Source organism: Chanodichthys erythropterus, chromosome 18, assembly GCF_024489055.1.
Source record: "Chanodichthys erythropterus isolate Z2021 chromosome 18, ASM2448905v1, whole genome shotgun sequence".
Taxonomy (NCBI): domain Eukaryota; kingdom Metazoa; phylum Chordata; class Actinopteri; order Cypriniformes; family Xenocyprididae; genus Chanodichthys; species Chanodichthys erythropterus.
The window spans coordinates 38,452,031-38,459,746 of NC_090238.1; the positions used below are offsets into that span (position 1 = coordinate 38,452,031).

At 39.1% G+C, this 7,716-nt stretch overlaps 1 long non-coding RNA gene across 1 annotated transcript; it reads right to left on the bottom strand.

The window, feature by feature from the left end:
- Positions 1–406: 406 nt before the first annotated feature.
- Positions 407–2,029, bottom strand: LOC137006664 (uncharacterized). Its single transcript, XR_010892526.1, has 4 exons — positions 1,975–2,029; positions 1,817–1,896; positions 598–681; positions 407–477 (listed from the first exon to the last, which is right to left on the bottom strand). It is a non-coding gene; the product is annotated as an uncharacterized lncRNA (long non-coding RNA).
- Between the last annotated feature and the right edge of the window lie 5,687 nt (positions 2,030–7,716).

Sequence of the window (7,716 nt, forward strand, 5' to 3'; positions counted from 1 at the left end):
TTGTGTGTGTGTTAGGGTCACGAAAAACATGAATTTGTGAAAAGTGCATTTGTACTTATGTGGTGTGTGTGAGGGTTATTGTAGATTTGGACCTTGGAAAGAAAAAAAAAAGCAACAAAACTAAAATCTTCAACACTAACACTGTCTGTTTTAGGATGACACACACCTGATGGATTCGACTCAAATGGTGTTGGACAATTTTCATTTGGTAATATCCACAGCTTTATGCCTGCAATCGTCTCATTCATTCTGACTTCACATTGATCCCCATTGTTTGTTATGTTGAAACTGTATGTTTCGCACTGTCCTGAAATCATACATTTTTACATTTGTTGAAAAAAATACTCTTTAAAGAGCTTTGAACTAAAGAATGGTTTATAAATGAAAAGAAATTACAGGTTTTACCCTGAGATGAGATGTTTAGTGTGACGTTCATTTGAGAATTCTTATTAAGTGTACAATAAGGTAATAGATATTCTGGATTTATATTGGGAAGAAAAACAGAAATTAACTTGAGTTTGTCACTCATCACAAATGCTTTCAGACAGTAAATATGTAGTATTCACACCTAGTCATAGTTACCAGTTTTTCATCTACCTTGATTTGGTGGGAAGCTTGTTTTCCAGAAGCATGTATCTGTCAAATTGACTTGGATTTTCAGTAGTTGAAGTTCTGAGCAGGCTGCACAAAAACAACATATAATGTTATTATGTAATGATGTATAACATGGCATAAAACTTTATTTTAGATGTCAAAATTTAGATGCCCACAGTCATCTTTTTTTTTAATCATGTTATTTTTTGTTCACATATAAATTTGTTTTCTAATATACACCAAACAACATATTCACTGGCATTTATACCATGGTCTGTCTGAATACTTGATTTGAAGTAATGAACCTGACAGCTTATTGCTTAACCCTAAAAGGGGGCGACATGACATGGGTGTTACAAACATTTAAGGGGCTGTGGGGCGAGGCAGGGAAAGTTTACGTCTCATTTCTTGGTTTCATGTTGAAAGGGTGTTTGTTGTGAATTTAGATATATTGACTTTGTTCATAATTTTTTTTTTAACTCACGAGGTAGCATTTAAAAACAACATGACTACCTGTAGTGGGAAATCTACTAACCTTCTGATAAAAGTTGATATATTTCACATATTTGCAATATTTGGAGGGGACTTGCATGTTTAAAAAGTTGTTGTTCAGTGTTAGTTTATTAGGTTTATGTTGAAATTTTATGAATTTAATTTTTACATAATTTTGGGAGTATAAATCAACTGAAAACAGAATGCTTGTCTGGCAATGCGTATTACAACATTATAGCCAGATTTTTTAAACATTTATTCTCTCATAACTTAAACTAAACATTCTTTGTAAAATTCTGTTGAACAATAAGTATAATGCCTATTTATGAATATATTGTATAATGCTGTATAATATTTAATACGCAAATTTCTAGGCCCTATAAATTATCATTACGACCAAAACTTTGCTGAAAAACTTATTTTTACACAATCTTCTTAATGCCGTCTGCCCTCTGATTGATAATCCAAGTCTTTTTTGCTCAGAAATCTTTAATGATTTTTATAAAGTAAATGTAAGAAACATTTTATTGTATGGTGCTGCCCATTGTCCAAAATATGTAACATAAATCTTTCATGGGTTTTCTACATATTTCAATAAGAGACATAATTTACATTATATTAAGCCATACAAGTCTTAATAACAGGGGTTCCCTTTAAAATTGTGAACAGCGTGGATTATCCCCTTACATTTCTCTTTAAATTGATAAATTCATTTTTTAAAACAACATACTTATCTGGCATGAAGCACAACAGACGATCATCAGCCACAGCAAATTCTGCTTTTGTCGAGACATAATTCCCAAAGATAGCCTGATAGAGACACAAGAGTTTGATTTTGTTTTTTTCCGGCACTGAAAATAAATCTTAAATCTTGAACCATTTTCTTACATTCTTGAGATGAAAGTCCACAGTCCAAGAGGAGAGAGGAGAGTTTCATCCGTTCACATATGAAGCTGTACGATTATGATCTACAGTTCAGAGACACTGAAACACTGACATACGGTTCATTTGCATACATGAAAATCATGTTTATTTGGGCTTTAACTGTGAATTTCAGTGTTCAGGTCCAGTTATATTTGTTCACAGAGAACAATGTAAGTGTACAATTATATTTAATATTAGCAACAAGATTCCAATGAAAGTATAACCTTTTAGTGGTTATTCAATATTTAGATTATTTTGCAACAGTTAGATTACAGAAAATGTCAAGTTTAACCACTATTCATAGAACAAAACTTAATCTGATATGTTGTTTATAAAGTTTGTCTTTCCTTTCAATAAATGGCACTTGCTGTGATATTTTGTCACTTAATGAATGATATTCACATTTTTACATACATGTTTAACTAATTTTTATATGTTTTTGGAGCCACTGAAAGTCCGTCATGATTAAGACATTTTATCAGCTTCATTACAATCACATGAGATGAGAGGTTCTCAGAGATAAAACACATTAAAGTCATGTAAAATAATGCAGAAGTTGTTAGCCGATTTTGACTGTTTTTGTGTTTGCATTTCCAGTAACTAAATATGTTTTACATCCGTGTGCTATGCGGTTATATCTAATAATCATGCAAATATCTGAATCCACAGGTGTGTGGACATTTGTTTCATCCTGAAGATTTGTTTTCTAAAAGAGGTTCAGTATAGTTTGTGTCACTGACACACATATGCTCAAAGATGGATTTTAATGCTCAATAAATCTAACATCACTAATATCCAGCACAATTCAATCCTTCTACAATAACAAGCAGTTTTCGTAATTTTATGTACATACACAGAGCCGTTGCCAGAGGGGAGAAAAATGATGATTTTCGGGGATCTCGAGATTTTAATCCCTCCAACTAGGGCTGTGTGATTAATCGTAATTTTGATTTTGTATTTATATTTTGTATTTTGATTTTCAGCAGCCTAATAAATCTGCTGCGGTCTGTCATTAATGATAAATAACCAGTGACAAAAGAAAATCTCTCACTGATATTGACTGAATAACTTTAGTTTCTTTAATAAGAATTAATATTTAATGTGTATAGTAAGAATATGTGTTACGGTTGCTGGTATACAACGCATACAACGAGGAGATAGAATGAATATAAGTCTTTACTTGAGGAGAAACAGGAATCCAATGGAACATACACCAATATAAACGATACCGGACAACACAAGACTAGAAACACAGGGTATATATACAAGGGACTAACAAAGGAACTAAACTAGGTGACAGGATAATAAACAAGGCACAGGTGAATCAAATGAACTAATTAACAGAACAGGGAAACTAGGTCACAAGGGCAGACAGAGACATGACATGTAACATTTTGCCCCCTCCCGGATAGGCGCGTCCTCGCGGCGTAAGAGTACAGAGGAGGGAGGGAGGGGGTTCTGGAGGAGGGCGGAGAAAACACAAACAACCAAAAGAAAAGAGTCCATGAAAAACAACAATGACAGTCCAAGGGGGAGTGGAGGGTGGGAGGAGCCAGGAGAAAGCCAGGAGCAGGAAGAGCCAGATGGTACCCCAGAAGCCAGCCAGGACGAGGCCCCAGGGTAGAGTCGCAGGTGGGAGGAGCCATGGTGGAGTCGGCTTGAGGGCAGACGACACCCTGGGGACGACCAACGGAGATTCAGCTGGAGACCCAGATGTAACTGACGAGCTGACGAGCCCACGCGCAGCTGATGGTCCTGGAGACCGAGGAGGAGCCATGGCGACGAGCGTCCGAGGAGGCGGCGGACGGCCAGCGGGCAGAGGCTGAACCGGTGGGACCGAGGATGTAGGCGGAGCTGGAGGGAAGGAGGAGCCAGACGGAGCCGTAGGTGCAGGCAGGTGGACGACTGACCAAGGCGGAGCCGGAAAGACGAGGGAGCCTGGAGAAGCCGTATGGCCGATGGTGTCCGGTGGAGACGAGGGAGGGAGGAGCCAGGGTGACGCCGAAGTGTCGACGGGCCGAGGTGGAGCAGGGGGCGTGGAGGCTGGAAGTGGAGACAGGGGATCCTCTTGACTGGATGGAGTGGAAGGCCTGAAGACGCTTGACATCCCCACCTGTCATGTGGGAGATGTCAAGAGGCTGAAGGACAGAGATGATGGTGGGGCTGAGGAACTGGCTGGTAAAATGGGTGACAGAGGAGGCGGGAGAGGGAGGCTGGGTGGGCAGACGGGGAACTCGGGAGACGTAGGAGAACAGGAGAACAGGAGAACACGGGAGAATGGTCCTCAGGGAGCTCAGGAGATTCATTAAAAACAGGGAAGTCAGGGGAATGGGAAGTCACCTCTCCGGAAAAATCAATTAAATCAGCCAAAAAAAATGTCTCTCAGTTCCTCAGTATATTTGCCAGTGTCAGTCCATTTACCCATCGTGGTGGTGTTGTGGGCGGAGCCTTCCTCCCAGCCCTCGAGCTCCACAAGCACTCCCTTGACGTTGGATGATGTCACCGGCTCACGCACCTGGTCAGACCCTTGATGTGAGGTTGGCTCCGGGGCGATGGTACCGTCCGAACCCTTCCTCGGTCCAGGCTCATCCATCGCGGCAGGCTTGCCTCCTCGGTCTGTGGTGGGCACGTGAGACATCTCCGTTGCGATGTTCGTCGATGGTGGTTGACTGGCTTCTGGCAGTGAAGTGGGGCTGGTGGCGAAGTCATCCTCCGCAGGGCTGATGGTGATTAGTTACACACCAGCACCCACTTCACGAATGCGGCGAAGTCCTTCCGAGGACCGCTCCCTGGCAGGCGTGCCCGGGACCGCTCGCTAAGGCTGGAGATGTAGTACACGCAGAGCGAGCAGGATAGTGTGTGAGGCACGCCAACTCCAAAAAATCCAAGGTGTGGGATTCCAGGGAGCGGTCCCTCTGCTCCAGGCACAAAAGGGCAACAGCAGGGTCCATGGTAATGGGAAAAACAAGGGGAAAAAACAAACAAAAAGAAAATCGCCGCAAAAACTGTTTTGGTCCGGTATTCTGTTACAGTTGCTGGTATACAACGCATACAACGAGGAGATAGAATGAATATAAGTCTTTACTTGAGGAGAAACAGGAATCCAATGGAACATACACCAACATAATATAAACGATACCGGACAACACAAGACTAGAAACACAGGGTATATATACAAGGGACTAACAAAGGAACTAAACTAGGTGACAGGATAATAAACAAGGCACAGGTGAATCAAATGAACTAATTAACAGAACAGGGAAACTAGGTCACAAGGGCAGACAGAGACATGACATGTAACAATATGCTGTTATTTTACATTTGATTATTCATTTTTTTTTTGTGTTATCTGCTGCATCCCAATTCACTTACTTATACTATGCCCTAAATGTATGTATTATTTTTGTAAAGAAAAAGTACATACTTATGAGTGTGTAGCAGAAGAGTATGCAAGCTTTGAGACATACTACTTTGTCATAATTGTGTCTTCTTTAACAGATGCTATGTTGCTTACATGCAACGTGTAACTGTTTAAACTGCCCTGTCAATCATCTTGTCACAGTTAAAATCCTGAACATACAATTAAATTTAATTTCCTACCGTCTCGGAGAGAAATGTAGTTGCACGTTGATCTGCCAGTCATGGGTCTTTCATGCAGAGAACTCTCCTCATGTTTGCATAATGATGCATTTAAAAGTTAATGACCAAATGCATAGTTAAAAAAGTTCACCATGCTGTTGCAGATGAAATATAATGTGGATAACATTTTAATAAATATTTTTTCATCAGGTTAGATACTGATTATTAATCACTCAAACCCCTTTATCTTAACCATTCTGCTTAACCGTCGGCAAATCTGTCATGTTTGAAGTTTAACTGTTTTTATTTAGTGTTTGTAGTTCTAATCGAATCCTCGTCCACAGCGCAATGGGTTGTGGGCAATATTATCTGTTAGAGTGTGCATGGATCCGCACTTCGGATTCTAACCTGAAAAAGTAGACAATCCGGGTATCTTTGGAATACTCATTTCAACATACTACGATTTGGGAAACACTAATTCTATTTTAAAATACTATTTAGGATGGATAGTATGCGAATTGGGATGCAGCACTAGACTATTATATATCTGAATACCACTGTTATTCCTGAAAACACTCTTTATTTAACCGTTAGGGGACTAAGCCCTTTTTGGTCCGTTTTCTCTATTTTTACATTTCGGCTTATAAACCATATGTAATGATGATGGACCACCATGTATTTGGCATCAATGGATTCAGAAGACCCTAAGCTACAATAAGCATGCATGCAATATGTTTATAAAGGAAGTATGAGTGAAAAATTGTACAATAAACTAGAGAATTTCAAAAACGAAAATGAGATTTTTCTCATTTATTACTGAAAATCCTACCTCACACAACAATAGTGAAAAGTTTTTGACCCAAAAATATATTTTTCTAACCCTTTTCTTGACAGAAATGGGTTAATGTTCAATCAAATGTGTAAAGAACAGTTAAATAATTAACTTTATTTACAAACAGTCCTAGGCGTTTTTTTTTATTTTTGGGACTAAGCCCTTTTTGGTCTGTTTTCTCTATTTTTATATTTGGGCTTATAAATCATATGTAAAGGAGATGGAAGTCAAGTCAAGTCAAATTTATTTATATAGCGCTTTTACAATTGGTAATTGTTTCAAAGCAGCTTTACATATTAGAAGCACAGAAAAAAAGGGAAGTGGTTAAAACTGTACAAACAAGCGTGGTAATATGTAACATATACAAGATGGTGCTACATTAAGCCAATGTCGGCTGACTTCCAGGGGTGGAAAAAAACCCCTAGGAGAAAAACCCAGCGTGCTAGCACTGGGAAAAAAGTCCTAGGAGGGAAAAAACCCCTTGGAAGATATATATATGTAAATGTATATGGAGATCAAAATCTGAATTGTACATTTTTATTATAGAGATTAAAAATCGATTATATATAAATATATGTAAGCGGATACGGGGATCCTGGGCTACGTTGTAGTCAGGTCCAGACGCAGGTTCTCCATCTGACCTGGATACGGCCTGGATCCAGCACCCGGCAAACCTCAGGATAAGCAGAGAGACAGATATTAGCGTAGATGCCATTCTTGTTCTGATGTACAGGTATATCTAGTGTTATAGGAAATGTTCTCGGTTCCGGCCGACCTAATTATTGCAGCGTAACAATCCTTTAACGGATTTGAAAAATGTTAATGTATTGATAATGTGTTATGTGTATGCAAGAGCAAAGAGATGTGTTTTTAGTCTAGATTTAAACTGACAGAGTGTGTCTGCTTCCCGAACAATGCTAGGAAGATTGTTCCAGAGTTTAGGTGCTAAATAGGAAAATGATCTGCCGCCTTCAGTTGATTTTGATATTCTGGGTATTATCAACTGGCCTAAATTCTGAGATCGCAATAAACGTGAAGGACTATAATGCATTAAGAGCTCACTTAGGTACTGGGGAGCTAAACCATTTAAAGCTTTATAAGTAAGTAGCAAGATTTTAAAATCTATACGATGTTTAATAGGGAGCCAATGTAATGTTGACAGAACTGGGCTAATATGGTCATACTTTCTGGTTCTAGTAAGAACTCTAGCTGCCGCATTTTGAACCAACTGTAGTTTGTTTAAAAGCCGAGCAGAACAACCACCCAGTAGAGCGTTACAATAATCTAGTCTTGAG